This window comes from Patagioenas fasciata, chromosome 29 (assembly GCF_037038585.1).
Source record: "Patagioenas fasciata isolate bPatFas1 chromosome 29, bPatFas1.hap1, whole genome shotgun sequence".
NCBI lineage: Eukaryota > Metazoa > Chordata > Aves > Columbiformes > Columbidae > Patagioenas > Patagioenas fasciata.
The window spans coordinates 3922907-3949395 of NC_092548.1; the positions used below are offsets into that span (position 1 = coordinate 3922907).

Consider the following 26489-nt stretch of genomic DNA (forward strand, 5'->3'; position numbering starts at 1 on the left):
TGGAGACCCCCGCTTGTCCTCAGGGTCCATTGTGTCATCCTGGGCACCCCCTTGCTCCCAGGGCCCGTTGTGGCACCATGGGGATACCCCCTTTGTCCCCAGGGCCCATTGTGACATCCCAGGACCCCCCTTTGTCCCCAGGGCCATTGTGATATCCTGGGGACCCCTTTTGTCCCCAGGGCCCATTGTGGCACCATGGAGAACCCCTTTGTCACTGGGGGCCATTGTGACATTCCAGGATTGCACTTTGTCCCCAGGGCTCGTTCTGACACCTTGGGGACTCCCATTGTCCCCAGGGCCCATTGTGACATCCCAGGACCCCACTTTGTCCCCAGGGCTTATTGTGACATCTGGGGGACGCCCTTGTCCCCAGGACCCATCGTGGCACCGTGGGGACCCTCCTTGTCACTTGGGCCCATTGTGACGTCCCAGAACCCGCCATTGTCCCCAGGGCCCATTGTGACATCCTGCGGACCCCCCGTTGTCCCCAGGGCCCATTGTGACATTCAGGGGACCCACCATTGTCCTCAGGGCCCATTGTGACGTCCCAGGACCCCCCATTGTCCCCAGGGCCCATTGTGACATCCTCAGCACCCCCTTGTCCCCAGGGCCCATTGTGACATTCAGGGGACCCCTCTTTTTCCCCAGGGCCCATTGTGACATCCTGGGGACCCCCCTTGTCCCCAGGGCCCATTGTGACGTCCCAGAACCCGCCATTGTCCCCAGGGCCCATTGTGACATCCTGGGGATCCCTGCTTGTCCCCAGGGCCCATTGGGACGTCCCAGGACCCGCTATTGTCCCCAGGGCCCATTGTGACATCCTGGGGATCCCTCCTAGTCCCCAGGGCCCATTGGGACGTCCCAGGACCCCCATTGTCCCCAGGGCCCATTGTGACATTCAGGGGCCCCCGTTTGTCACTGGGGCCCATTGTGACATCCCAGGACCCCACTTGTCCCCAGGACCCATTGTGACACTATAGGGACCCCCCCTTGTGCCCAGTGACCATTGTGACACCGTGGGTACCACCCTTGTCCGCACGGCCCATTGTGACATCCTAGGGACACCCCCTTGTCTCCAGGTACCATTGTGACATCCTGGGAATCCCTCCTTGTCCCCAGGGCCCATTTTGACATTCAGGGGACCCCCCATTGTCCCCAGGGCCCATTGTGACATTCAGGGGACCCCTCTTTGTCCCCAGGGCCCATTCTGACATCCTGGGGATCCCTCGTTGTCCCCAGGGCCCATTGTGACGTTCCAGGACCCCCCATTGTCCCCAGGACCTATTGTGACATTCAGGGGAGCCCCTTTGTCACTGGGGCCCATTGTGACACCATGGAGACCCCCGCTTGTCCTCAGGGTCCATTGTGACATCCTGGGCACCCCCCATTTTCCGCAGGACCCATTGTGACATCCTGGCCACCCCCTTGCTCCCAGGGCCCGTTGTGGCACCATGGGGACACCCCCTTTGTCCCCAGGACCCATTGTGACATCCCAGGACCCCCCTTTGTCCCCAGGGTCATTGTAGCACCATGGGGACCCCCTTTGACCCCAGGGCCCATTGTGGCACCATGGCAACCCCTTTTGTCCCCAGGGCCCATTGTGACATTCTTGGACCCCACTTTGTCCCCAGGGCCTATTGTGACACCATGGGGACCCCCCCTTGTCCTCAGGACTCATTCTCACATCCTGGACACCCCCCATTGTCCCCAGGGCCCATTGTGACATCCACTGCACCCCCTTGTCCCCAGGGCCCATTGTGACATTCAGGGGACCCCTCTTTGTCCCCAGGGCCCATTGTGACATCCTGGGGACCCCCTCTTGTCCCCAGGGCCCATTGAGACGTCCCAGGACCCCCCACTGTCCCCAGGGCCCATCGTGACATTCAGGGGACCCCCTTTGTCCCCAGGGCCCATTGTGACATCCTGGGGACCCTCCTTGTCCCCAGAGCCCATTGTGACATCCAGGGGACCCCCTTTGTCCCCAGGGCCCATTGTGGCACCATGAGGACCCTCTTTGTCACTGGGGCCCATTGTGACATCACAGGACCCCCCTTTGTCCCCAGGGCCCATTGTGACATCCTGGGGACCCTCCTTGTCCCCAGAGCCCATTGTGACATCCCAGGACCCCACTTTGTCCCCAGGGCTTATTGTGACACCATGGGGATCTCCCTTGTCCCCAGGGCCCATTGTGACATCCCATGACCCCCCTTTGTCCCCAGTGCTATTGTGAAATCCTGGGGACCCCTTTTGTCCCCAGGGCCCATTGTGACACCGTGGGGAACCCCTTTGTCACTGGGGGCATTGTGACATTCCAGGATTTCACTTTGTCCCCAGGGCTCGTTCTGACACCTTGGGGACTCCCATTGTCCCCAGGGCCCATTGTGACATCCTGGGCAACCCCATTGTCCCCAGGGCCCATTGTGACATCCTGGGGACCCCCATTGTCCCCAAGGCCCATTGTGACATTCCAGGACCCCCCATTGTCCCCAGGGCCCATTGTGACATCCACTGCACCCCCTTGTCCCCAGGGCCCATTGTGACATTCAGGGGACCCCTCTTTGTCCCCAGGGCCCATTGTGACACCATGGAGACCCCCGCTTGTCCTCAGGGTCCATTGTGTCATCCTGGGCACCCCCTTGCTCCCAGGGCCCGTTGTGGCACCATGGGGATACCCCCTTTGTCCCCAGGGCCCATTGTGACATCCCAGGACCCCCCTTTGTCCCCAGGGCCATTGTGATATCCTGGGGACCCCTTTTGTCCCCAGGGCCCATTGTGGCACCATGGAGAACCCCTTTGTCACTGGGGGCCATTGTGACATTCCAGGATTGCACTTTGTCCCCAGGGCTCGTTCTGACACCTTGGGGACTCCCATTGTCCCCAGGGCCCATTGTGACATCCCAGGACCCCACTTTGTCCCCAGGGCTTATTGTGACATCTGGGGGACGCCCTTGTCCCCAGGACCCATCGTGGCACCGTGGGGACCCTCCTTGTCACTTGGGCCCATTGTGACGTCCCAGAACCCGCCATTGTCCCCAGGGCCCATTGTGACATCCTGCGGACCCCCCGTTGTCCCCAGGGCCCATTGTGACATTCAGGGGACCCACCATTGTCCTCAGGGCCCATTGTGACGTCCCAGGACCCCCCATTGTCCCCAGGGCCCATTGTGACATCCTCAGCACCCCCTTGTCCCCAGGGCCCATTGTGACATTCAGGGGACCCCTCTTTTTCCCCAGGGCCCATTGTGACATCCTGGGGACCCCCCTTGTCCCCAGGGCCCATTGTGACGTCCCAGAACCCGCCATTGTCCCCAGGGCCCATTGTGACATCCTGGGGATCCCTGCTTGTCCCCAGGGCCCATTGGGACGTCCCAGGACCCGCTATTGTCCCCAGGGCCCATTGTGACATCCTGGGGATCCCTCCTAGTCCCCAGGGCCCATTGGGACGTCCCAGGACCCCCATTGTCCCCAGGGCCCATTGTGACATTCAGGGGCCCCCGTTTGTCACTGGGGCCCATTGTGACATCCCAGGACCCCACTTGTCCCCAGGACCCATTGTGACACTATAGGGACCCCCCCTTGTGCCCAGTGACCATTGTGACACCGTGGGTACCACCCTTGTCCGCACGGCCCATTGTGACATCCTAGGGACACCCCCTTGTCTCCAGGTACCATTGTGACATCCTGGGAATCCCTCCTTGTCCCCAGGGCCCATTTTGACATTCAGGGGACCCCCCATTGTCCCCAGGGCCCATTGTGACATTCAGGGGACCCCTCTTTGTCCCCAGGGCCCATTCTGACATCCTGGGGATCCCTCGTTGTCCCCAGGGCCCATTGTGACGTTCCAGGACCCCCCATTGTCCCCAGGACCTATTGTGACATTCAGGGGAGCCCCTTTGTCACTGGGGCCCATTGTGACACCATGGAGACCCCCGCTTGTCCTCAGGGTCCATTGTGACATCCTGGGCACCCCCCATTTTCCGCAGGACCCATTGTGACATCCTGGCCACCCCCTTGCTCCCAGGGCCCGTTGTGGCACCATGGGGACACCCCCTTTGTCCCCAGGACCCATTGTGACATCCCAGGACCCCCCTTTGTCCCCAGGGTCATTGTAGCACCATGGGGACCCCCTTTGACCCCAGGGCCCATTGTGGCACCATGGCAACCCCTTTTGTCCCCAGGGCCCATTGTGACATTCTTGGACCCCACTTTGTCCCCAGGGCCTATTGTGACACCATGGGGACCCCCCCTTGTCCTCAGGACTCATTCTCACATCCTGGACACCCCCCATTGTCCCCAGGGCCCATTGTGACATCCACTGCACCCCCTTGTCCCCAGGGCCCATTGTGACATTCAGGGGACCCCTCTTTGTCCCCAGGGCCCATTGTGACATCCTGGGGACCCCCTCTTGTCCCCAGGGCCCATTGAGACGTCCCAGGACCCCCCACTGTCCCCAGGGCCCATCGTGACATTCAGGGGACCCCCTTTGTCCCCAGGGCCCATTGTGACATCCTGGGGACCCTCCTTGTCCCCAGAGCCCATTGTGACATCCAGGGGACCCCCTTTGTCCCCAGGGCCCATTGTGGCACCATGAGGACCCTCTTTGTCACTGGGGCCCATTGTGACATCACAGGACCCCCCTTTGTCCCCAGGGCCCATTGTGACATCCTGGGGACCCTCCTTGTCCCCAGAGCCCATTGTGACATCCCAGGACCCCACTTTGTCCCCAGGGCTTATTGTGACACCATGGGGATCTCCCTTGTCCCCAGGGCCCATTGTGACATCCCATGACCCCCCTTTGTCCCCAGTGCTATTGTGAAATCCTGGGGACCCCTTTTGTCCCCAGGGCCCATTGTGACACCGTGGGGAACCCCTTTGTCACTGGGGGCATTGTGACATTCCAGGATTTCACTTTGTCCCCAGGGCTCGTTCTGACACCTTGGGGACTCCCATTGTCCCCAGGGCCCATTGTGACATCCTGGGCAACCCCATTGTCCCCAGGGCCCATTGTGACATCCTGGGGACCCCCATTGTCCCCAAGGCCCATTGTGACATTCCAGGACCCCCCATTGTCCCCAGGGCCCATTGTGACATCCACTGCACCCCCTTGTCCCCAGGGCCCATTGTGACATTCAGGGGACCCCTCTTTGTCCCCAGGGCCCATTGTGACATCCTGGGGACCCCCGTTGTCACTGGGGCCCATTGTGACGTCCCAGGACCCCCCATTGTCCCCAGGGCCCATTGTGACATCCTGGGGATCCCTCCTTGTCCCCAGGGCCCATTGTGACGTCTTAGGACCCCCCATTGTCCCCAGGGCCCATTGCGACATTCAGGGGACGCCTCTTTGTCCCCAGGGCACAGAGTGACATCCTGGGGACCCCCCCTTGTCCCCAGGGCCCATTGTGACATCCTGGGGATCCCTCCTTGTCCCCAGGGCCTATTGTGACGTCCCAGGACCCCCCATTGTCCTCCAGACCCATTGTAACATTCAGGGAACCCCTTTGTCACTGGGGCCCATTGTGACATCCCAGGACCGCCCATTGTCCCCAGGGCCCATTGTGACATCCTGGGGACCCCATTTTCCCCAGGACCCATTGTGACCCTATGGGGACCCCCCCTTGTTCCCAGGGCCCATTGTGGCACCGTGGGTACCACCCTTGACCGCAGGGCTCATTGTGACATCGCAGGACCCCCCTTTGTCCCCAGAGCCCATTGTGACATACAGGGGACCCCCTTTGTCCCCAGGGCCCATTGTGACATCGCAGGACCCACCCTGGTCCCCAGGGCCCATTGTGACATCCTGGGCACCCCTTTTGTCCCCACGGCCCATTGTGGCACCATGGGGACCCCCTTTGTCACTGGGGCCCATTGTGACATCCCAGGACCCCACTTTGTCCCCAGGGCTGATTGTGACGTCCCAGGGCCCCTCTGTGTCCCCAGGGCCCATTGTGACACTTTAGGGACCCCTCTTTGTCCCCAGGGCCCATTGTGGCATCCTGGAGACCCCCCCTTGTCCCCAGGGCCCATTGTGACGTCCCAGGACCCCCCTCTGTTCCCAGGGCTCATTGTGACTTTCAGGGGATCCCCCCTTGTCCCCAGGGCTGATTGTGACGTCCTAGGGCCCCTCTGTGTCCCCAAGGCCCATTGTGACGTCCCAGGACCCCCATTGTCCCCAGGGCCCATTGTGACATCCTCGGCACCCCCTTGTCCCCAGGGCCCATTATGACATTCAGGGGACCCCTCTTTGTCCCCAGGGCCCATTGTGACATCCTGGGGACGCCCTCTTGTCCCCAGGGCCCATTGTGACGTCCCAGGACCCCCCATTGTCCCCAGGGCCCATTGTGACATTCACGGGACCCCCCATTGTCCCCAGGGCCCATTCTGATATGGTGGGGACCGCCTTTGTCTCCAGGGCCCATTGTGACATCCTGGGGACAATCCTTGTCCCCAGAGCCCATTATGACATCCAGGGGAACCCCCTTGTCCCCAGGGCCCATTGTGGCACCATGGGGACCCCCTTTGTCACTGAGGCCCATTGTGACATCCCAGGACCCCCCATAGTCCCCAGGGCCCATTGTGACATCCTGGGGATCGCTCCTTGTCCCCAGGGCCCATTTTGACGTCCTAGGACCCCCATTGTCCCCAGGACCCATTGTGACATTCAGGGGGACCCCCTTTGTCTCTGGGGCCCATTGTGACATCCCAGGACCCCACATTGTCCCCACGGCCCATTGTGACATCCTGGGGACCCCACTTGTCCCCAGGACCCATTGTGACACTATGGGGACATCCACTTGTGCCCAGGGCCCATTGTGGCACTGTGGGTACCACCCTTGTCCGCAGGGCTCATTGTGACATCCCAGGACCCCCCATTGACCCCAGGGCCCATTGTGACATTCAGGGGACCCCCCTTTGTCGCCAGGGCCCATTCTGATACCGTGGGGACCCCGTTTGTCCCCAGGGCCCATTGTGACATCCTGGGGATCCTCCGTGTCTCCAGAGCCCATTGTGACATCCAGGGGACCCCCTTTGTCCCCAGGGCCCATTGTGGCACCATAGGGACCCACTTTGTCACTGGGGCCCATTGTGACATCCCAGGACCCCCCCTGGTCCCCAGGGCCCATTGTGACATCCGGCGGACCCCCCTTTTTCCCTAGGGCCCATTGTGACATCCTGGGGACCCGTTTCTCCCCACGGCGTATTGTGGCACCATGGGGACTCCCCCTTGTCACTGGGGGCCCATTGTGACACCATGGAGACTCCTGCTTGTCCTCAGGGTCCATTGTGACATCCTGGGCACCCCCTTGCTCCCAGGGCCCATTGTGGCACCATGGGGATACCCCCTTGTCCCCAGGGCCCATTGTGACATTCTAGGACCCCACTTTGTCCCCAGGGCCTATTGTGACACCATGGGGACCACTCCTTGTCCTCAGGACTCATTCTCACATCCTGGGTACCCCCCATTGTCCCCAGGGCCCATTGTGACATCGTGGGGACCCCACTTGTCGCCAGGGTCCATTGTGACACTATGGGGACCCCTCCTTGTGCCCAGGGCCCATAGTGACACCGTGGGTACCACCCTTGTCTGCAGGGCTCATTGTGACATCCCAGGACCCCCCATTGTCCCCAGGGCCCATTGTGACATTCAGGGGACCCCCTTTGTCCCCAGAGCCCATTGTGACATGCTGGGGACGCTCTTTGTCCCCAGGGCCCATTGTGACATCCTGGGGACACCCTTTGTCCCCAGGGCCCATTGTGGCACCATAGGGACCCCCTTTGTCACTGGGGCCCATTGTGACATCCCAGGACCCCCCCTGGTCCCCAGGCCCCATTGTGACATCCTGGGGACCCCCTTTGTCCTAGGACTTCATTGTGACATCCTGGGGTCCCCCCTTGTCCTCAGGGTCCATTGTGACAGCCCAGGACCTTACATTGTCCCCAGGGCCCATTGTGTTATCTGGGGGAACCCCTTGTTCCCAAGGCCCATTGTGACATCCTGGGGACCCACCCTTGTCCCCAGGGCCCATTGTGACATCCCAGGACGCCCCATTGTCCCCAGGGCCCATTGTGACATCCTCGGCACCCCCTTGTCCCCAGGGCCCATTGTGACATTCAGGGGACCCCTCTTTGTCCCCAGGGCCCATTGTGACATCCTGGGGATCCCTCCTTGACCCCAGGGCCCATTGTGACGTCCCAGGACCCCCCATTGTCCCCAGGACCTATTGTGACATCCTGGCCACCCCCTTGCTCCCAGGGCCCATTGTGGCACCATGGGGACACCCCCTTGTCCCCGGTGCCCATTGTGACATCCCAGGACCCCCCTTTGTCCCCAGGAGCCATTGTAGCACCATGGGGACCACTTTTGTCCCCAGGGCCCATTGTGACATTCTAGGACCCCACTTTGTCCCCAGGGCCTATTGTGACACCATGGGGACCCCTCCTTGTCCTCAGGACTCATTCTCACATCCTGGGCACCCGCCATTGTCCCCAGGGCCCATTGTGACATCCTGGGGACCCTCATCGTCCTCAGGGTCCATTGTGACATCCTGGGCACCCCCCATTTTCCCCAGGACCCATTGTGACATCCTGGCTACCCCCTTGCTCCCAGGGCCCGTTGTGGCACCATGGGGACACCCCTTTGACCCCAGGGCCCATTGTGACACCATGGCAACCCCTTTTGTCCCCAGGGCCCATTGTGACATTCTTGGACCCCACTTTGTCCCCAGGGCCTATTGTGACACCATGGGGACACCTCCTTGTCACTGGGGACCCATTGTGACACCATGGGGACCCCCCCTTGTCCTCAGGACTCATTCTCACATTCTGGACACACCCCATTGTCCCCAGGGCCCATCGTGACATCCACTGCACCCCCTTGTCCCCAGGGCCCATTGTGACATTCAGGGGACCCCTCTTTGTCCCCAGGGCCCATTGTGACATCCTGGGGACCCCCTTGTCCCCAGTGCCTATTGTGAAATCCTGGGCACCCCCTTTGTCCCCAGGGCCCATTGTGACATTCCAGGACACCCCTTGTCCCCATGGCCCATTGTGAAATCCTGGGGACCTCCTTTGTCCCCAGGGCCCATTGTGACGTCCCAGGACCCCCCTTTGTCCCCAGGGTCCATTGTGACATCCTGGGGACCCTCTTTGTCCCCAGGGCCCATTGTGACAGGGTGGGGACTCCCTTTGTCCCCAGGGCCCATTGTGACATCTCAGGATCCCCCTTTGTCCCCAGGGCCCATTGTGACATCTCAGGACACCCCAATTGTTTCCAGGGCCCATTGTGACATCCTGGGGACCGCCCAGTTGTCTCCAGGGCCCATTGTGGCATCCTGGGTACCCCTTTTATCCCCGGGGCCCATTGTGACATCCTGGGGACTCCCCTTGTCACTGGGGACCCATTGTGACACCATGGGAACCACCCCTTTCTCCCCAGTGCCCATTGTGACATCCTGGGGACCCCTTTGTCCCCAGGGCCCATTGTGACATCCTGGTGAGCCCCCTTTGTCCCCAGGGCCCATTGTGACATCCCAGGACCCCCCTTTGTCACCAGGGCCCATTGTGACGTCCCAGGACCCCTCTTTGTCCCCAGGGCCCATTGTGACATCCCCGGACCCCCCATTGTCCCCAGAGCCCATTGTGACATCCTTGGGACCCCCATTGTCCCCAGGGCCCATTGTGACATTCAGGGGACAGCCTTTTTCCCAAGGGCCCATTGTGACACCATCGGGACCCCCGTTGTCCCCAGGGCCAATTGTGACACCATGGGGACCCTCCTCGTCACTGCGGACCCATTGTGACACCATGGGGACCTGCCCTTGTCCTCAGGGCCCATTGTGACATCCTGGGGACCCTCTTGTCCCCAGGGCCCATAGTTGCACCCTGGGGACCCCCTCTTTATTCCCAGTGCCCATTGTGACATCCCAGGACCCCCCTATGTCCCCAGGGCCCATTGTGACACCATGGGGACACCCCTTTGACTCCAGGGCCCATTGTCACATCCCAGGACCTCCCAATTGTCCCCAGGGCCCATTGTGACATCCTGGGGACCCGCCCTTGTCCGCAGGGCCCATTGTGAAGTCCCAGGACCCCCTTTGTCCCCAGGGCCCATTGTGACATCCTGGGGACCCCCCTTGTCACTGGGGACCCATTGTATACACCATGGGGACCCCCATTGTCCCCAGGGCCCATTGTGACATCCTGGGGACCCCCCTTGTCACTGGTGACCCATTGTGACACCATGGGGACCCCCGTTTGTCCCCAGGGCTCATTGTGACATTCCAGGACCTCCCATTGTCCCCAGGGCCCATTGTGACATCCTGGGGACCCCCCTTGTCACTGGTGACCCATTGTGACACCATGGGGACCCCCGTTTGTCCCCAGGGCTCATTGTGACATTCCAGGACCTCCCATTGTCCCCAGGGCCCATTGTGACATCATGGGGACCGCCTTGTCCCTCTGGCCCGTTGTGGCACCGTGGGGACCTCCTTTGTCCCCAGGGCCCATTGTGACACCATGGGGACCCCTTTTGTCACTGTGGTCCAATGTGACATCCCAGGACCCCACTTTGTACCCAAGGCCCATTGTGACACTGTGGGGACCCCCCTTGTCTCCAGGACCCACCGTGGCACCGTGGGGACCACCCTTGTCACTGGCACCCATTGTAACACTATGGGGATCCCCCCTTGTCCCCAGAGCCCATTGTGACATCCTGGGGACCCCCTTGTTCCCCATGGCCCACTGTGATGTCCCAGGACCCCCCCCTTGTCCCCAGAGCCCATTGTGACATCCTGGGGACGCCCTTGTTCCCCAGGACCCATTGTGGCACCATTGGGACCCCCTTTGTCACTGGGGCCCATTGTGACTTCCCAGGACCTCACTTTGTCCCCAGGGCCCATTGTGACTTCCGGGGGACCCCCTTTGTCACCAGGGCCCATTGTGACGTCCCCGGACCCCCCATTGTCCCCAGACCCATTGTGACATCTTGGGGACCCCCTTTGTCCCCAGGGCCCATTGTGACATTCAGGGGACAGCCTTTGTCCCAAGGGCCCATTGTGACACCGTTGGAATCCCCGTTGTCCTCAGAGCCCATTGTGACATCCTGGGAACCCCCTTTGTGCCCAGGGCCCATTGTGACATTTCAGGACCCCACTTTGTCCCCAGAGCCCGTTGTGACATCTAAGGACCCTCCAATTGTGCCCAGGACTCATTGTGACATCCCAGGACCCCCCATTGTCCCCAGGGCCCATTGTGATGTCCCAGGCCCCCCCTTTGTCCCCAGGGCCTATTTTGACATCCTGGGGACCCCCCTTTGTCCCTAGGGCCCGTTGTGACATCCTGGGGACCTCGTTTGTCACTAGGGTCCATTGTGGCACCATGGGGATGCCCTTTGTCCCCAGGACCCATTGTGACATCCTGGGCACCCCCTTTGTCCCCAGGGCCTATTGTGACAGGGTGGGGACTCCCTTTGTCCCTAGGGCCCATTGTGACATCCTGGGGACCTCGTTTGTCCCCAGGGTCCATTGTGGCACCATGGGGACCCCCTTTGTCCCCAGGGCCCATTGTGAAATCCTGGGGACCCCCTTTGTCCCCAGGACCCATTGTGACATCCTGGGCACACCCTTTGTCCCCAGGGCCTATTGTGACAGTGTGGGGACTCCCTTTGTCCCCAGGGTCCATTGTGAAATTCTGGGGACCCCCTTTGTCCCCAGGGCCCATTGTGACATCCTGAGGACCCCACTTTGTTCCCAGGACCCATTGTGATGTCCACAATGGCCCCGTTGTCCCAAGGGGTCATTGTGACATACTGGGGACCTCCTTTGTCCCCAGGGCCCATTGTGACGTCCCTGGACCCTCCATTTTTCCAAGAGCCCATTGTGACATCCTGGCGACCCCGCTTTTTCCTCAGGGCCCATTGTGGCACCATGGGGAGCCCCTCTGTCTCCAGGGCCCATTGTGACATTTAGGGGACTCATCTTTGTCCCCAGGGCCCACTGTGACATCCCAGGACCCCCCTTTGTCCCCAGGGCCCGTTGTGACATCCTGGGGACCTCGTTTGTCACTAGGGTCCATTGTGGCAGCATGGGGATGCCCTTTGTCCCCAGGACCCATTGTGACATCCTGGGGACCCCCTTTGTCCCCAGGGCCCATTTTGGCACCACAGGGACGCCCTTTGTCACTGGGGCCCATTGTGACATCCCAGGACACCCCTTGTCTCCAGGGCCCTTTGTGACATTCAGGGGACCCCTCTTTGTCCCCAGGGCCCGTTGTTGCATCCTGGGGTCCCCCCTTGTCCCCAGGGCCCATTTTGACATTCAGGAGAGCCCTCTTTGTCCCCAGGGCCTGTTGTGACATCCTGGGGACCCCCTTTGTCACTGGGGCCCATTGTGACATCCCAGGACCCCCCTTTGTCTGCAGGCCCCAATGTGACATTCAGGGGACCCCACTTTGTCCCCAGGGCCCACTGTGACGTCCTAGGACCTCCCTTTGTCCCCAGGGCCCATTGTGACACCGTGGGGACCCCCTGTTTTCCCCAGGGCCCATTGTGACATCTGGTGGACCCCCTTGTCCCCAGGGCCCATCGTGGAACCGTGGGGACCCTCCTTGTCACTAGGGCCCATTGTGACACCATGGGGACCACCCCTTTCTCCCCAGTGCCCATTGTGACATCCTGGGGACCCCACTTGTCCCCAGAGCCCATTATCACATCCTTGGGACCCCTGTGTCCCCAGGGCCCATTGTGACGTCCCAGGACCCCCCATTGTCCCCAGGGTGCATTGTGACACCGTGGGGACCCCCTTTGTCCCCAGAGCCCATTGTGACATCCTGGGGAGCCCCCTTTGTCCCCAGGGCCCATTGTGACATTTCTGGACCCCCCACTGTCTCCAGGGCCCATTGTGAACATCCTGGGGACCCCTCTTTGTCCCCAGGGCCCATTGTGACATCCTGGGCTGCCCCGTATGTCACCAGGGCCCATTTTGACACCGTATGGACCCCCTGTTGTCCTCAGGGCCCATTGTGACATCCCAGGACCCCCAATTGTCCCCAGGGCCCATTGTGACACCATGGGGCACCCTCTTGTCACTGGGGATGCATTGTGACACAATGGGGACCCCACCTTTGTCTCAAGTGCCCATTGTGAAATCCTGGGGACCCCCTTTATCCCCAGGACCCATTGTGACGTCCCAGGACCCCATTTGTCCCCAGGGCCCATTGTGACATCCCAGGGCCCCACTTTGTCCCCAGGGCCCATTGTTACAGGGTGGGACCCCCCTTGTCCCCAGGGCCCATTGTGACATCCTGGTGACTCCCTTTGTCCCCAGGGCCCATTGTGGCACCATGGGGACCCTCTTTGTCACTGGGGCCCATTGTGACATCCCAGGACCCCACTTTGTCTGAGAAGGTCACTGATCGGACTACTGGTACATCCTGACTCTGCTTTCTCAATAAACATTGAAGAACACCTGGGGTTTGTTTGCTCCAAGGGAAAACTTCCCTGCCACGGTTCCTGGTTCCCGGTCCTGTTTCCCGGTCCGGTTTGGCTTCGCTATCAGAACAGCTGCTGCCTCCACAGCCGCGCTCGAAGTCCCCGTTGTGACACCGGGATGGCGGGAGAAGGGGGGTGGCGGGGGCGGCAGCGGCGGCGATGGGGGGGGGGCAGTCGGGGCTGGGCGGACAAGCGGCGGCTGCTGCGGCTCCTCAGGCAGCGACAGCAGCAGCGATCGGGGGGACGTGGGGGGCGGACAAGCGGCGGCTGCTGCGGCTCCTCAGGCAGCGACAGCAGCAGCGATCGGGGGGACGTGGGGGGGCGGACAAGCGGCGGCTGCTGCGGCTCCTCAGGCAGCGACAGCAGCAGCGATCGGGGGGACGTGGGGGGGCGGACAAGCGGCGGCTGCTGCGGCTCCTCAGGCAGCGACAGCAGCAGCGATCGGGGGGACGTGGGGGGCGGACAAGCGGCGGCTGCTGCGGCTCCTCAGGCAGCGACAGCAGCAGCGATCGGGGGGACGTGGGGGGGCGGACAAGCGGCGGCTGCTGCGGCTCCTCAGGCAGCGACAGCAGCAGCGATCGGGGGGACGTGGGGGGGCGGACAAGCGGCGGCTGCTGCGGCTCCTCAGGCAGCGACAGCAGCAGCGATCGGGGGGACGTGGGGGGCGGACAAGCGGCGGCTGCTGCGGCTCCTCAGGCAGCGACAGCAGCAGCGATCGGGGGGACGTGGGGGGCGGACAAGCGGCGGCTGCTGCGGCTCCTCAGGCAGCGACAGCAGCAGCGATCGGGGGGACGTGGGGGGCGGACAAGCGGCGGCTGCTGCGGCTCCTCAGGCAGCGACAGCAGCAGCGATCGGGGGGACGTGGGGGGGCGGACAAGCGGCGGCTGCTGCGGCTCCTCAGGCAGCGACAGCAGCAGCGATCGGGGGGACGTGGGGGGCGGACAAGCGGCGGCTGCTGCGGCTCCTCAGGCAGCGACAGCAGCAGCGATCGGGGGGACGTGGGGGGCGGACAAGCGGCGGCTGCTGCGGCTCCTCAGGCAGCGACAGCAGCAGCGATCGGGGGGACGTGGGGGGCGGACAAGCGGCGGCTGCTGCGGCTCCTCAGGCAGCGACAGCAGCAGCGATCGGGGGGACGTGGGGGGCGGACAAGCGGCGGCTCCTCCGGCCGCGGCCAGGACGTGGCTTCGCCGGCACCGGGGCCCGAGACCGCGCGCTGTGGGGCTGCGGGGCGGGTGTGGGGCCGGGGGTCTCCGGGGGTCCCGCAGCGGCCGCTGTGGGGCGGGATGGGGCGGCTGTGGAATTACCTGTGGGGCACTCATGGGGCTGCTGTAGGGCTCTTAAGAGGCATGTCTGGAGCACTTATGGGGCGACTATGGGGCAGGTGCTGGGCTGCTACAGCGGGACCTGTGGGGCACCCAGGTATGTGCACCCAGCACCGCGTGCACGCACACGCAGCTACACACTGATGTGTAAGCAAACACGTGGCCACACACACGCACACTTCCACAAGCGTGCCCAGTCCCATCTATTGACAGAAAGACGTACGTGAAATGCACTGACATGCTTGAGGGTAAACACGTGCGTGGATGTTTGGCACACTGCACACACGCACACGTCTGAACGATAATGCTCCAGCTTTAGCATAAATGGAGCTGACATCAAGGCACTCACATGTGGACAGACCAACGTTTATAGGCACTAAGGCTTTCGCGCACAGGTTCGTCCAAGAACAGGCACATACCTGCAGGCACCTCCGAATGTGTGTTCTGTGCATTCTCTTAAGGGACGCTAGATGGCAGCAAAGACCATGAAATTATTAACCTCAGTCTAACCCTAGGTTTATGACATTTTTTCTTACTATAGATGCGTTTGATGCTAAAAATTCTTCCAAATTGTAATGAATATGCGATAATTGTGTGAATACAAGCATCGCAAGAGCATCCAGTTTTTGGAGCACTTATGGAACATGATAAAGCCAGGCAGAGCCTGACAAAGCGCGACAGAGCCCAACAGGGCTTGACAGAGCCTGATAGAACTCAACAGGGGCCGACAAATCCCGACAGTGCCTGACAGCGAACAGTGGAGTCTGGCAGGGCCTGACAGAGGCTGTCAAAGCACGACAGAGCCAGAGGAGCCTGACAGAGCCCAGCAAACCCGGCAGGAATAGACAAGGCCTGGGTGCACAGACCTGGGTGCGTGTGGAAAGGTTTCTGCCTGTTTTCCAGTGAGGAATGGTGTGTGTGCACGTGGACAAACAGAAGGCGAAGCAGCTCGGTTCCAACACTGAAGAAGGCTGTACAGTCACGTAGACACGGGGGCTGCTCCACTCCTGCTCTCCTGCTCTCTTGCAGGACACAGAGGCCTCAGAGCCCTGTTCAGTTCAGTTCAGTTCCATACAATGTTCACTGACTGCAAGAAAATCCCTCAAATCCCCCACAATGTGGGGCTCAAAAGGGAGTCCCCCTGAAAAGAGGGGGTCACAGTCCAAAAATGCCTGAAAATTCCTGGGGGAGGATAAAACTTATTAAACCCTGTAAATATGAGCGTGAGAATTTCAAACAGAGAGAAGTCTGTCGTTTGTATTTATATATTGCAGAATGGTATTCATGTAGATATAAAATGATTTTAAAATAAAACCCCTTTTCTACTCTGTTATATAAAGGATTTTAGAATGTAAAAAATTTCTGTTGATGGTTTTAAGAATACAAACATCTTATCTATTTGTAGATTAAAAAGTGAAGGACTTGAAAAAGAAAAAAATATCTAGATAGGAACTTAAAATAGAAAAAAGTGTGAGCAGGCAGAGCTATGTATAATTACTACGTGTTACATAGTCTAAATAGGTAATAAATATCATCTATATATATCCACTCACACCCGTATACATACCTTTAATTTATTAATAAATGTAAATCGATATCCCAGTCTAAATATATATAACTGTAAATATGTCAAAATCTGTAAATTTGAAAAGATACCTGAGTGTTAAAATGGAAGTTTAAATGTATTTAAGTGTAAATAGACACTGGATCAGAGCGCAGCGCGGGGCAAACGGGGACGGGTGATGATAGGCGGAGAGAATGGAAATTGACGTGCTTAGCTGGCCAATCAGATTGCGGAGAGGGAAGAGAAGGGGCGGGCCGCGGGGGAAGGGTTGTCTCGAGGGCTTCCCAATGCGCATGCGCAGAAATGGGCGCTGCGAGGTGCACGGGGCGCTCTCGGCGGCCACGTGCGCGCACCGTTGGAGCCCGGAGCGGACTCGCTGCGCCGCTGTTTCTGCGAGGCCCCGGGGAGTGCCGGGCCCGGCCCCGCCCGGCCCGCTCCGCTCCGTCTCAGAGCCGCCTGGAGAGCCGGGTCGGGCAGCCCCTTCTCGGCTCCACCTCTTCCCGAGCTAAGCCACGCCCCCTTGGGGCCGTGCCATGTTGACCGCACCCTCTCCCTACCCCAAGAGGCTCCTCCCATGGGGGCGTGCCCCAGAGAATGCCCGCCCCCAGACCAACTCCCATGAAGCGTGACACAGAGGCTCCGCCCCCCCGAGGGGCTCCCCGTGGGCGTGCCCTCTCAGTACCCGCCCCTCGGCACTGACCCCACCCCATGTAGGCGGGGCCACACCCAGCTGCCCCCTCCCATCTGTGACCCATAACCAACCCCATAGCAGCCCTATGGCTGCCCCACAGGTCCCGCTGTAGCAGCCCAGCACCTGCCCCATAGTCGCCCCATAAGTGCTCCAGACATGCCTCTTAAGACCCCTACAGCAGCCCCATGAGTGCCCCACAGGTAATTCCACAGCCGCCCCATCCCGCCCCACAGCGGCCGCTGCGGGACCCCCGGAGCCCCCCGGCCCCACACCCGCCCCGCAGCCCCACAGCGCGCGGTCTCGGGCCCCGGTGCCGGCGAAGCCACGTCCTGGCCGCGGCCGGAGGAGCCGCCGCTTGTCCACCCCCCACGTCCCCCCGATCGCTGCTGCTGTCGCTGCCTGAGGAGCCGCAGCAGCCGCCGCTTGTCCGCCCAGCCCCGACTGCCCCCCCCCATCGCCGCCGCTGCCGCCCCCGCCACCCCCCTTCTCCCGCCATCCCGGTGTCACAACGGGGACTTTGAGCGCGGCTGTGGAGGCAGCAGCTGTTCTGATAGCGAAGCCAAACCGGACCGGGAAACAGGACCGGGAACCAGGAACCGTGGCAGGGAAGTTTTCCCTTGGAGCAAACAAACCCCAGGTGTTCTTCAATGTTTATTGAGAAAGCAGAGTCAGGATGTACCAGGAGTCCGATCAGTGACCTTCTAAGGCAAAGTGGGGTCCTGGGATGTCACAATGGGCCCCAGTGACAAAGAGGGTCCCCATGGTGCCACAATGGGCCCTGGGGACAAAGGGAGTCACCAGGATGTCACAATGGGCCCTGGGGACAAGGGGGGTCCCACCCTGTAACAATGGGCCCTGGGGACAAAGTGGGGCCCTGGGATGTCACAATGGGTCCTGGGGATAAAGGGGGTCCCCAGGATGTCACAATGGGCACTTGAGACAAAGGTGGGGTCCCCATTGCGTCACAATGCGTCCCCAGTGACAAGAGGGTTCCCCATGGTGTCACAATGGGCCCTGGGGACAATTGGGGGTCCTGGGATGTCACAATGGGCCCTGAGGACAACAGGGGGTCCACACGGTGTCAGAATGGGCCCTGGTGACATACGGGGCAGCCCAGGATGTCACAATGGGCCCTGGGGACAAAGAGGGGGCCCCAGGATGTTCACAATGGGCCCTGGAGACAGTGGGGGGTTCAGAAATGTCACAATGGGCCCTGGGGACAAAGGGGGCTCCCCAGGATGTCACAATGGGCTCTGGGGACAGAGGGGGTCCCCACGGTGTCACAATGCACCCTAGGGACAATGGGGGGTCCTGGGACGTCACAATGGGCCCTGGGGACACAGGGGTCCCAAGGATGTGATAATGGGCTCTGGGGACAAGTGGGGTCCCCAGGATGTCACAATGGGCACTGGGGAGAAAGGGGTGGTCCCCATGGTGTCACAATGGGCCCTAGTGACAAGGAGGGTCCCCACGGTTCCACGATGTGCCCTGGGGACAAGGGGGTCCACCAGATGTCACAATGGGCCCTGGGGAAAACAGGGGGTCCCCACGGTGTCACAATGGGCCCTGGGGACAAAGGGAGGTCCTAGGACGTCACAGTGGGCCCTGGGGACAAAGTGGGGTCCCCTGAATGTCACAAAGGGCCCTGGGGACAAGGGGGTGTCCTGGGATGTCACAATGGACCCTGGGGACAAATAGCAGTTCCCTGAATATCACAATGGGCCCTGGAGACAAGGGGTGTCCTGGGATGTCACAATGGGCCCCAGTGACAAAGGGCGTCCCTATGGTGCCAAAATGGGCTCTGGGGACAAAGGGGGTCCCCAGGAAGTCACAATGGGCCCTGGGGAAAAGGGGGGTCCTGGGATGTCACAATGGGACCTGGGACAACGGGGGGTCCCCAGGATGTCACAATGAGCCCTGGGGACAAGCAGGGTACCCACGGTGTCACAGTGGGCCCTGGGGACAAAGGGGGGTCCCGAGGATGTCACAATGGGCCCTGGGGACAATTGGGGGATCCTGGGATGTCACAATGGGCCCTGGGGACAAAGAGGAGTCCCCTAAATGTCACAATGGGTCCTGGAGACAGAGGGGCTCCCCATGGTGCCACAATGGGCCCTGAGGAAAAAGCGGGGTCGCCAGGATGTCACAATGGGCTCTTGGAAAAATGGAGGGTCCTGGGACGTCACAATGGGCCCTGGGGACAAAGGAGGTCCCCAGGATGTCACAATGACCCCTTGGGACAACGGGGCCATTGTGGACATCACAATGGGTCCTGGGAACAAAGTGGGGTCCCCAGGATGGCACAATGGGCCCTAGAGACAAAGGGGTTCCCCACCCTATCACAATGGGCCTTGGGGACAAAGGGGGGTCCCCAGGATGTCACAATAGGCCCTGGAAACAATTGGGGGGTCCTGAGATGTCACAATGGGCCCTGGGGACAAAGGGGGTCCCCAGGATTTCACAATGGGCCCTGGGGACAAAGGGGGTGCCCAGGATGTCACAATGGGTCCTGGGGACAAAGGGCATCCCCATGGTGCCACAATGGACCCTAGTGACAAACGAGGTCCCCAGGATGTCACAACGGGCCCTAGGGACAAAGGGGGGTCCCCAGGATCTCACAATGGACCCTGGGGATAAAGGGGGGGCCTGGGACGTCACAATGGGCCCTGGGGACAATGGGGGGTCCTGGGATGTCACAATGAGCCCTGGGCACAATTGGGGGGTCCTTAGATGTCACAACGGACTCTGGGGACAAAGGGGGGGTCCTGGGACATCACAGTGGGCCCTGGGGACAAAGTGGGGTCCTGAAATGTCACAATGGGCCCTGGGCACAAAGGGGGTTCCCAGGATGTCACAATGGGTCTGGGGACAACGGGGGGTCCGGGGACGTCACAATGGGCCCTGGTGACAAAGGGGGTCCGCCGGAAGTCACAATGGGCCCTGGGGACAAAGTGAGGTCCTGGGATGTCACAATGGGCCCCAGTGACAAAGGGGGTCCCAATGGTGCCACAATGGGTCCTGGGGAAAAAGGGCGTCCCCAGGATGTCACAATGGGCTCTGGGGACAAGGGGGGGTCCTGGGACATCACAGTGGGCCCTGGGGAACAAGGGGGTCCCCGGGATGTCACAATGGGCTCTGGGGACAAGGGGGGATCCCCATAGTGTTACAATGGGTCCCAGTGACAAGGGTGGTCCCCACGGTGCCACGGTGGGCCCTGGAGACAAGGGGGGTCCCCAGGATGTCACAATGGGCTCTGGTGACAAGGGAGGTCCCCACGGTGTCACAATGGGCCTTGGGTACAAAGTGGGGTCCTGGGATGTCACATTGGGCCACAGTGACAAAAGGGGTCCCCACGGTGCCACAAAGGGCCAGAGGGACAAGGCGGTCCCCATGGTGTCACAATGGGCCCTGGGGACAATGGGAGGTCCTGGGATGTCACAATGAGCCCTGGGGACAAACGGGGGTCCCTATGGTGTCACAATGGGTCCCCAGTGACAAGTGGGGTCCTGAGATGTCACAATGGGTCCTTGGGACAATGGGGGGTCCTGGGATGTCACAATGAGCCCTGGGGACAAACGGGGGTCCCCATGGTGTCACAATGGGTCACCAGAGACAAGGGGGGTCCCCAGGATGTCACAATGGGCCCTGGGGACAAAGGGGGTCCTGGGACTTCACAATGGGCCCTGCGGACAAGGGCGGGTCCCCAGGATGTCACAATGGGCCCTGGGGACAATTGGGGGGTCCTGGGATGTGACAATGGGCCCTGGAGTCAAAGGGGTGTCCCCATGGTGTCACAATGGGCCCTGGGGACATAGAGGGGTCCTGGGATGTCACAATGGGCACTGGGAATAAAGAGGGGGTCCCCAGGGTGCAACTATGGGCCCTGGGGACAAGAGGGTCCCCAGGATGTCACAATGGGCCCTGAGGACAAGGGCAGGTCCCCATGGTGTCACAATGGGCCCTTGGGAAAAAGGCTGTCCCCTGAATGTCACAATGGGCCCTGGGGACAATGGGGGTCCCAAGGATGTCACAATGGGCTCTGGGAACAATGGGGGGTCCGGGGATGTCACAATGGGCCCTGGGGACAAAGAGGGGTCCTGGGACGTCACAATGGGCCCTGGTGACAAAGGGGGGTCCTGGGATGTCACAATGGGCCCTGGAAACAATTGGGGTGTCCTGACATGTCACAATGGGCCCTGGGGACAAAGGGGGATCCTGGGACGTCACAATGGCCCCTGGGGACAAAGGGAGTCCCCACCCTGTCACAATGGGCCCTGGGGACAAAGGGGGTGCCCAGGATTTCACAATAGGCACTGGGGACAAGGGGGTCCCCAGGATGTCACAATGGGCCCTGGGGATGACGGGGGGTCCTGGGACGTCACAATGGGCCCTGGGGACAATGGGGGGTCTTGGGATGTCACAATGAGCCCTGGGCACAACTGGGAGGTCCCTAAATCTCACAATGGGCCCTGGGGACAAAGGGGGTCCCCACCGTGTCACAATGGGCCCAGGGGACAGAGGGGGCTCCCCAGGATGTCACAACGGGCTCTGGGGACCAGGGGCGTCCCGAGGATGTCACAATGGGCCCTGGGGACAAAGTGGGGTCCTGGGAGGTCACAATGGGCCCTGGGGACAAAGGGGGTTTCCAGGGTGTCACAATCGGCTCTGGGGACAACAGGGGTCCCGACGGTGTCACAATGGGCCCTTGGGACAAAGGCTGTCCCCTGAATGTCACAATGGGCCCTGTGGACAATGGGGGTCCCCAGGATGTCACAATGGGCTCTGGGGACAATGGGGGATCCGGGGACGTCACAATGGGCCCTGGGGACAAAGGGGGTCCCCAGGACGTCACAATGGGCCCCAGTGACAAAGGGGGTCCCAATGGTGCCACAATGGGTCCTGGGGAAAAAGGGGGTCCCCAGGATGTCACAATGGGCTCTGGGGACAAGGGGGGGTCCCCATAGTGTTACAATGGGTCCCCAGTGACAAGGGGGGTCCCCAGGATGTCACAATGGGCCCTGGGGACAAAGGGGGTCCTGGGACTTCACTATGGGCCCTGGGGACAAGGGGGGGTCCCCAAGATGTCACAATGGGTCCTGGGGACAAGGGGGTCCCCAGGATGTCACAATGGGCCCTGGGGACAAGGGGGTCCCCAGGATGTCACAATGGGCCCTTAGGACAACGGGTGGTCCCCATGGTGTCACAATGGGTCCCCAATGACAAGGGGGGTCCCCAAGGTGTCACAATGGGCCCTGGGGACAATGGGGGTCCTGGGACATCACAACAGGCCTGGGGACAAGGGGGATCTCCACCCTGTCACAATGGGCCCTGGGGACAAAGGGGGGTCCTGGGATGTCACAATTGGCCCTGGGGACAAAGGGGGTCCCCATGGTGCCACAATGGGCCCTGGGGACAAAAGGGAGTCCCCATGGTGTCACAATGGGCCCTGGGGACAAGGGGGATCCCCAGGGTGTCACAATGGGCCCTGAGGAGAAGGGGTTAGGTGTTTGTGTTAGGGAGTTGGAGGATTAGGTGGTGCAGGATTTGGGGGTGCAAGGCCAGGGGAGCAGGATTTTGCGGGGCCTGATTTGTGGCTGCAGAGTCTGGGGTTGCAGGTTCCAGGGGTGCAGGATTTGGGGGTTCAGGGTTTAGGGCAGTAGGATATTTGGGTGCAGGAGTTTGGGGTGCCGGGTTTGGGGGCCAGGATTTGGGGTTGCAGGATTTAGGGGTGCAGTGGTTTGGAGTGAAGTGTTTTGGGGTGCAGGGTTTGGGGAAGGAGGATATGGGGGTGCAGGGTTTAGGGTGCAGGATCTTGGGGTGCAAGGGTTTGGGGTGGAGGGCTTGGTAGGGCAGGATTTGGGGGTGGAAATTTTATTGGGTAGGGCTGGGGGTGCAGGATTTGGGGGTGAAGGGGTTGTGGGGTGCAGGGTTGTGGGGTGCAGGGTTTGGGAGATCGGTACGTGGGGCTGGAGGATTTGGGGTGCAGGGTTTGGAGCAGCAGGATCTGGGGGTGCAGAGTTGGGGGGTGCAAGATTGGGGGTAGCAGGGTTTTGGGGAGCAGGGTTTAGGGGTCAGGCTTTAGGGGGACAGGGTTTGGGGGGCAGGGCTGGGAGGGATGATTTTGGGGTGCAGGGTTTAGGGCAGCAGGATCTTGGGGTGAAGGGGTTTGGGGTGAAGGGTTTGGTAGGACAGGATTTGGGGTGCAGGTTTTTAGGGTGCAACTTGTGGGGGTCAGGATTTGGGGTACAGGGTTTGGGGGTGCAGGGTTTAGTGGTGCAGGGTTTGGGGGTGCAGGTCTTGGGGAGGCAGAATTAGGGTGCAAGACTTGAGGGTGCAGGGTTTGGGGGTTTGGGACATGGGGCTGGAGGATTTAGGGGTGCAGCATTTGGGTTGCAGTGTGTGGGGGTGCAAGATCTTGGGGTGTACGAGCGTTGGGTGTGGGATTTGAAGGACAATGATCTGGGGGTGCAGGGATTGGGGGTGTAGGGTTTTGGGGTTGCTGCGTTTGGAGATTCGGGATGTGGAGGTCAAGGATTTAGGGGTACAAGGGCTGGTTGCAGGATTTGGGGTACAGGGTTTGGTTGCAGGATTTGGGGTGCAGGGTCTGAAGTGCAGGGCTAAAGGGGGCAGGATTTGGAGGTGCAAGATTTGGTGGTCTGGGGTACTGGGCTGCAGGGTTTTGGGGTGCGGGATTTGGGGGTGCAGGTTCCATGTCTTTAGGAACTGGGCGGGGAGGGTTTTTTGGTGCGGACTTTTGAGTGCAAGTTTGAGGGGCCTTGATTTTGGGGTGCATGGTTTGGGGGGCAGGATTCCGGGTGTAAGGTTTTGAGGTGCAGGACTTGGGGGCGCAGGTTTCACACGTTAAGGAACTGGGGCTGCAGAGGTTGGGGGTGCAGCGTTGTGGGCTGCAGGGTTGAAGGGTGCAGGATTTAGGGGTACAGGTTTTGGGGGTGCAGGAGCTGGGGGTGCAGGCTGTAGGGATCAGAATATGGGGGTGCAGGGTTCTGGGGTGCAGGATCTGGGTGAGCAGGCTGTTGGGGTACAGAACCTTGTAGTTCAGCGTTTAGAGGCAGGATTTGGGGGTGCAGGGCTTTGGGGTGAGGGGTCTGGGGTGAGGGGTTCAGGTGTTCAGCACCTGGGGGTGCAGGACTTGGGGGTTGGAGGATTTGGGGGTGCAGGGATTTGGGGGTGCAGGGATATGGGGTGCAACTTGTGGAGTGCAGAGTTTTGGGTATAGGATTTTGGGGTGCAGAGTTTTGGGGGGGGGGGATTGGGGGAGCAGGGTTTCAGGGTGCAAGGTTCAGTGGTGCAGGGTTCTGGGGGTGCAGGGTTTAGCGCCAGAATTGGGGGTGCAGGGTTTGGGATTGCAGGGTGTTGGGGGAAGGATCTGGGGGTACAAGATGTGGGGTAGCAGGGTTTTGGGGTGCAACTTGTGTGGGCAGGATTTGGGGTACAGGAGGTTGGGGGTGCAGGGTTTGGGGTGTAGGATTTAGTGGAGCAGGGACTGGGGGTGAAGGTCTTGTGGAGGCAGAATTGGGGGTGCAGGTCTTGGGGAGGCAGAATTGGGGGTGCAGATTTTGGCTGTTCAGGACCTGGGGGTGCAGGATTTGGGGATGTAGGTTTTGGGGGGTAGATTTTGGGGTGCTGGGTTCGGCACATGGGTCTGGAGGATTTGGGGGTGCAGGGTTAAGGGGTTTAGGATTTTGGGGTGCACAGTTTAGGGTGCACGTTCTGGGCATGTATGATTTGAGAGTGCAGGGCTTTGGGGTACAGGATTTGGGGTGCAGGGTTTTGGGGTCAGGATCTGGGGGTGCAGGGTGTTGGGGAGAAGGATTTGGGGGTGCAGCATTTTGAAGTGCAGGGTTTGGAGGAGGGAGGTTTTGGGGGTGAAAGATTTGGTGGTTCAGGTTTTGGGGGTGCAGTGTTAAGAGGGTGGAGGATTAGGGGTGCAGGACTTGGGGGTTCAGGATTTGGGGCTGCAGAGTATGGGAGGGAAGGATCTGGGGCTTCAGGATTTGGGGGTGCACTGTTTGGGGGTGCAGAGTTTAGAAGTCAGGTCTCAGAGTGCAGCGTTTGGGGTGCAGGGGCTTGGGGGGAAATTTAAGGTTGCAGAGTGTGGGGTGCACAGGACTGGGGCACAGGATTTGGGGGTGCGGGGTGTCAGGGTTCAGGATTTGGAGGTGTGGAGTTTTGGGGTGCTGGGGATGGGGGTGAAGGATTTGAGGCTGCAGGGTGGTGGGGGGAGGATTTGGGGGTGAGAGATTTGGGGTGCAGGATGTTGGGGTGCAGAGTTTTGGGAGGCAAGGATCTGGGGCTGCAGGATTTGGGGGTTCAGTGTTTAGGGCAGCACAACCTCGGGGTGCAGGGGTTTGCAGTGAAAGGTTTGGTAGGGCAGGATTTGGGGTGCAGGATTCTGGGGTGCTGGGTTTGGGGTACAGGATTTGGTGTTGCAGGGATGGGGTTGAAGGGCTTGGGTTTCCAGGCCTTTGAGGTGCAGGATTTGGAGGTGCAAGGTTTGGGAGGGAATTCTTTGGGGTGCAGGGTTTGGGGGCAGGGTTTAGGGGTGGAGGGTATAGGACGGAAGGATTTGGGAATGCAGGGTTTGGGGTGCAGGTTTCGGGGTTCAGGAAGGTAGGGAGGGCAGGATTAGGGGGTGCAAGGTTTCAGTTGTAGGGTTTAGGGGTGCAGAGTTTGGTAGGGCCGAATTTGGGGGTGCAGGGTTTGGGGTGCAGGGTTTGGGAAGACAGGATCGGGGTGGAGGATTTGGGGGTGCATGATTGAGGGGCAGGGTTTTGGTGCAGGGCTTGGGGTCAGGATCTGGGGTGCAGGGTTTGGGAAGAGTATTTTGGGGTGCAGGATTTTGGGTGCCGTGTCTGCGGGGCAGGTTTGGGGTGAGCTGCATCTGCTGACACTCACCAGTCGATTCGCAAGAGCAATGGTACACGCTGTCGCTTCGGCTTCTTGCTGACACTTGAGTTTGTCGGAAGTGGCCTTCTCAAACTTGGCTGTGAGCTTCCTCAGGTTCTCGTTGAGGCGCTGTACATGAGAAAAGAAAATAAAAGGAGAAAATCACAGCACAGTTTTAAGGCAAACCCTTCTGGAGAGATACTCCCCCTGCGGCAGCAGGAGCAGCGCGGAGCAGCCGGGTCCTGGGTTACATTGTGTGCTTGGAACTCACACCCTCAGCGCAGGGCACAGGCGAAGAACCTGCAAAACTAATGTATTTGGTGTGAATTTAAACTGGGAAAAGGGGTCCTTATGGCCAAGCACCTATGAGTGGTGCTATAGCTATGAACAGGGCAGCTAAGAAAACCAAGTCTTTTGTTCTCTGATGCTGCAGCCCCTCTGGTCTCGGTCCAGTCCTTGAGGCTCTGCTGAGTTGCGCGCAGAACCCCAAGGGGCTCCTGGGGCTTGAACCATCGCCAGAACA

At 60.6% G+C, this 26489-nt stretch overlaps 1 pseudogene; it reads right to left on the reverse strand.

Annotated features, from left to right (window-relative positions):
* LOC139825811 (dynein axonemal heavy chain 9-like) overlaps positions 1 to 26489 on the reverse strand; it is a 248318-nt pseudogene that overhangs the window by 101521 nt on the left and 120308 nt on the right.